The following is a 6,000-nucleotide window of genomic DNA, read 5'->3' on the forward strand; positions in this document are numbered from 1 at the left end:
AAAGCAAACAAAGCTGCTAAGGATGCAGTAAAGAAAGAGGTGGTGGAAATGAAAGTAAAATGATCAAAAACAGAAGGGAAAAGTTTAGTATGGAAAGAAATAAATAATCAGTGGAATCAATATTGGTAGAATCAGGAAAAAGGAAGACATTTATATAAATTACAAAGTGTAGCAGGAGAGGCAGGGTGTTATGGACAGAACAGAAGAGAACAAGTCATTATTAGCAGGATAAGAATAGGTCATTGTAAACTGAATAATACACTTAAGATAATGGGGAAACATCCAACTGGACAGTGTAGCTGTGGGGAGAGGGAGACAGTGGAACATGTGTTGATAGCATGTCCCAGATATGGAAGGGAGAGGGAAATAATGTAGATAGGGCTGCAGAAGGCGGGAATAACAGAATGTAATTGGAAAAATATAGTAGAATCTGCTAAGTCTAAAGAAGGGAGGAGAATAACAATAAGATTCCTGGTAACTACTGGAATAATTAAAAGAATATAGAAAAGAAGAAATGGCAAAAAAAAGAAAATTAGTCCAGTAGATGGCGGCATATTTAACACCAAGGATGCCAGCTGCCATTTAAAAATCAAAGAAGAAGAAGATTTTGATTTTTAACAGCACTTTATTTACACTTTGTATCAAAACATTTCACACAATTTACTTAATAATAAAAGGATCAATGAATCAGTTTAGAAAGCCCAGTGATGTGCAAATTCAGCTATGTTGCCGGTGACTCTGTGGAAGCAAAACTCCAGCCTCAGTCTGGCTTTAACGTTGTTAAGGTTGTTGAGTATGCAGCTGGCAACGTCCCGCCACACCAGATCTTCAGGTCCAGTCAGATATCTCTGAATGAACTGGAGCCTGAAGGTGGCGGTCCTGCTAGCCAGGTGGACCAGGCCCTGGCCCCCCTCATCTCTGGATAAAAACAACACACACTGCGGTACCCAATGAAACTTCTCCCAAAAGAAATTAACCATCTTTGCCTGGATCTCCGCAACAAGGCCTGATGGAGGGTCCAGGCAAGTCAACCTGTGCCATAATAAAGAGGCCACTAGGTTGTTCAGGACCAGCACTCTGCCTCTAAAGGACATTTTTGAGTGGAGCCATCTCCACTTAGGCAGTTTGCTTTCCACTGTTGTACTGATATTGTCCCAGTTTTTCCTCATGAAGTCGTTGTTTCCCAGATAAATACCAAGGTACTTTAACCCTTCTTTCTTCCATGTTAGGCTTTGAGAGAGAACTGGGAGGCCTTCACGCCACTCGCCAACAGCCAGGGCCTCGCTCTTCCTCCAGTTCACCCTCGCAGCCGACACAACAGAAAATTTTTCAACAACAGAGCTTAAAATACTCACATCCTGTTGGTCCTTGATAAAAACAACAACATCATCTGCATAAGCAGATAAAACAACACGGCTGTTAAAACCAGGTAAAAACAGGCCTTGAACAGATGATCTTATCTTCTGCAGGTGGGGTTCCAGGGAGAGTGCATTGAGCATCCCAGACAGTGCACAGCCCTGCCGGACGCCTCTATGCACCCTAAAAGGAGCACATAAGCCACCATTAAACTTCAGCACACTCTCATTGTCACTGTACAACACTTTGATCTTGGCTATAAGACCTGCGCCGAACCCAAACCTCTCCATGACCTTCCAGAGGAAGCTGTGTTCGACGCGGTCAAAAGCCTTTTCTTGATCTAATGAGATCAATCCAGTGTTTATGCCTAATGAACCGGAGACCTCCAAAACATCCCGAATGAGGTAGATATTATCTACCATAGACCTGCCGGGTACACAGTACGTCTGGTCCCGGTGGAGAGTCTGCTCCATGCCTCTTCTCAGCCTGTTGGCTAAGACTTTGGACAGTATCTTATAGTCCGTGCAGAGGAGAGAGACAGGACGCCAGTTTTTTATGTCCTGCAGGCAGCTGGTTTTTGGCAAGAGGGTGACTACAGCTCTCCAGCAGGACAGTGGCAGTGACCCAGACACCAGGCTGTCTTCAAAGACATCCAGGATGTCTTGGGCCAAGATGTCCCAGAAAGCCTTGTAGAACTCTACAGTGAAGCCGTCTATACCCGGAGCCCTTTGCCCCTGCATGCTCTGCAGCGCAGCTCCTGTGGGGTTGTCGAGCTGTGAGTTGACAGCTGAGGAAGTCCACCACAGACTTCCTCCATCAGCTCTTCGTCCTCCTTGTGTTCACTTCTGAACAGCGAGGTAAAGAACTCGACAGCTCTTTTCCGTATAAGACCCGGCTCTGTCAGCTCCTGTCCTGTCTCGGAGAGCAGAGAGTGGATCTGTCTCTTCTGCCCTCGTCTCTTCTCCAGTGCAAAGAAGTAGCTCGATGGAGCATCCATCTCCCTGATGTCTTGTACCCAGGACCGGACCAGTGCACCCTGTACTTTAGTGCCCAGCAGGTCGGCCAACGCCGTCTTTTTTGACTTGAGGATTTCGATATATCCTCGATCTCCTGTGGACTCGCTCTCACACTCGAGATCCACAATATCAGTCTCCATATCTTTGATAGATCTGTGAATGTCACGTGTGACATTGAGCGTGTACTGTTGACAAAGAAGTTTAATCTGAACCTTTCCATGGGCCCACCACTGCCTCAGACTGACGAATTCACTTTTTCTCTGTCTAAAATCATTCCAGTAAAAGTTTAAACCCTCCCTGAAAGATTTATCAACAGTTAAAGCAGAGTTAAAATGCCAATATGCGCTTTTGGGTAAAATATTCCTAATAAAAGCGCTACATAAAACCAGAGAGTGATCTGTAAAACCAACCGGTAAAATCTTACACATCCTGACGACACTGACTCTGTGTTTAAAAGCATAAAAGCGATCAAGTCTGGCCGAGGAGATTCGGTTTTCGCTAACGTGGGACCATGTGTACTGTCTGCAGCTTGCGTGCATCCTTCTCCACACGTCCACCAGGCCAAGGGAGGAGACCATGCCTCAAGGCATGCTGGGATGCTGGATGAGGCTCTGCGTGGTTGCGGTCTAAAATGTCATTATCAGTACAATTAAAATCCCCGCCCATGAATAAAAAATCCTCCGAGCTGCAGCTGTTTAAAACATCATTCAAGTTCTCCAGGAAGCGTTTCCTCTCTGTACCGTTGTTAGGAGCATAAATATTGATAAAAACCACTTTAAAACGCTCAAAATGGGCTTTGACTAAAAGGCACCTCCCCTCCACAACGTGCTCCAACCTCTGTGATTGAATAGGAAGACCACTCCTCCACTGAGGTTGGTATGATGGCTTAAAATCAGCTCCCCTTCCCATTCTCTGCTCCAATCTGCCTCATTTCCATCATCACAACATCACAACATCAATGTGCTTCATCCTCGCTGTGTCGAATACCAGTGCCCTCTTCCTCTCTTCCCTGGCACCATTGACATTCAGACTTCCTATTTTAAAAGTATCCATAATGACGACAGAGATGTTAAAATACACAGTGAACACAAACAGTGAAATAAATAGAAATAAGATGCGTGGTTTGTTTATCATTAAAGACCGAGTTGTTTCCTGACTTTGATAATTTGTTTCCTGAGTCTGTATATTTCCTGCTCAGTCAGGTCTGAATCAGCTCTTTGTTTTATTGTGGTTCTGGCGGAATTATAAAAACCCTGCAGGTCAGGGAAGTGCTGTTCTATTATGAGACCTTTCATGCCTTTGGTCTTCTGTAGGAACACCTTCAGCATGGTAGGAGGATACACCTGAGCAGCAGCCTGCTGGGTGTGAGACAGCACGCTGCTGCTGTCAGACAGACAGGCAGGCCTGCTGTCTGCAGCACCCGGTGTGCCTGCCAGCCGTCCGGCCTTACCGCTGGCCATCACAATCACCACATTTTTCCTTTTGGTGCGCTTTTTTTGAGGAGCAGAACTCTCTCCAGCCTCACAGGCCTCCATTTCCTCAGCTACTGCACCCCCCTCGCACAACTCATTTGCTTTTATTTCTGTTTCACTGTCTCCATTGCTTTATCTGTTTCACACTGGTTGCCTGCGACCTCGGACTCCTCACACAGTCCTCCTGTTACATTACCTGCCTCTTCCAACACACTTACTACTTTATGTCCCCCACCCACTTCACAACCAACATTACCCATCTCACTCCCCTCAACCGTTTCACCCACCTCTGTGATCAATTCACCCGCTACTTCACCTACATTATCATCTGTCACCTCACCCGTTTCACACCCCCCAACTTCACCACTCACCGCTGTGCTCCCTCCAGCCTGGCTCTGGGTCTCCTCAGCCTGCTGTTTCTCTGTAGTTCCTGCAGTTTCTTCCGCAGCACCGACCCCCCCGGAATCGGCTGCGGCCGCACCGCCGGACCGGGTCGGCCGCCGAAAACCGCCGCCCACCGCCTACCGGGAGCGGCCGGCTCAGCGGCTGGAGTACCGTTGGAGTACCGCGGCCGGGACGGGCCTTGATCAGGTGTCCCTCCTCACCACATCCAAAACATTTGACCGTGGATGATGTCGCAAACAAAATATATTCAAAGTCCTCCACACGGACACGGAACCGGTAGTCAAACACCTTGTTATTGAGGATCATGTATAGCTGCCTGCGGTGAGATACTACGTGTCTCAGCAGGGGAGACTTACAGCCCGACAAGACTTTTCTAATTGGCGACGTCACCTTCCCGTGTCTTGAAAGTTATTTTATTAAAAATTCATCACTGATGAAAGGGGGGACATTCGACAGAGTCACCCTAGTTGCCGGCTGCGTTAACTACAGCACCGGCTCAAACATCCCATTTACAGTGATGCCTGTCTCCACCAACCTTTTCACCTGCTCCACTGTTAGCCCGGTTTTTTCATTGGAAGCCCAAGAACAAGCTGGAGAAATCGTTTATTAAAAAAGTATTTATTAGTGGTCACAAGTAGAGTATATTGCAGCGCTGGACTCGGAGTGCCAGAGCTCCCGCAGGAAATCCGTCAGGCCGAGCCCCGTTATCCGGAAACATGTTATATTTATATTCAGCTTTATCTCACAGAAGTTGTATTCACACTTGTCAGAGTATAATTGGCCAGTTTTGGGTGACATGCTCAGGCCAGCTGCTGTCCTTGTTGTGTTCTTTGGATGTGATAAACAATGTGTGTGTGTGTGAGTGCTGTTTTAGGCGTGGATCTAATGGACCAGACCTATCTGCCCTAATAGAGATGTTTTGTCTGACCCAGTTGTTTATGTCCTTCTAAGGTCTTGGACCATTTAAGGTCATCTGTTGTGCAGTATGAGCAGAGTGGAAAAGTACCAGCTAGGAACATAGGTTATTTAGGAAAATACAGAATATGAATTTATAATGTCTAAGATCAAAGCCAATTATAACAACTCCCCCTTTTGACATGATTTAATCATGTCAACTAAATGAGGTAGGAATGTTATATTCTGTATTGTGTAACACCTGTTAGCGGCAGCCAACTTAGCAGGTCCCCAAACTGCAAGTGGCCAACTACCTTGAGGTCCAGCACAACCAGACAGGAGATTCTTGTTATCCCCCTTTTGATATAACTTCATTATGTGAGCTGTTATGTGTAAGCTGTTCTTCTTTGCGATTATCAGCAGCAAGCAAGTTTTCATTGCATATGCATGTGTAAAACAATTGTAATGCGTTAGCTAAACCTTTCTGTATCAGGAGTGTTTATCATGATGCTGGGAACAGAACCTCTTTCCCAGAATAGTTCAACCTTCATTACTCAACTGATCATAACTCTGCAATGAGCACATTTCATAAAAGCTATAAGTATCACGCCTGTACGTGTATGCAAGGAATAAATCAATAAATGTTTCAATATGTCTTAAAATTAGTGTGTGTATGTGGCCCCGAACCCAATCTCTGTGTAGAATCTTAGTTCATTTTGGCCCAAAACTATATGTGGTTTAAGCAGTGGCAAGACCCTGCTCACCCATAAGTACCATTACAACACATAATAATAATTAACTAAGCTACAACAATTCATAAAATATTGAAACCCAAAAAGTGCTTAAGGCAATTAACA

Source organism: Leuresthes tenuis, unplaced genomic scaffold, assembly GCF_036924035.1.
Source record: "Leuresthes tenuis unplaced genomic scaffold, fLeuTen1.0.hap1 SCAF_6, whole genome shotgun sequence".
NCBI lineage: Eukaryota > Metazoa > Chordata > Actinopteri > Atheriniformes > Atherinopsidae > Leuresthes > Leuresthes tenuis.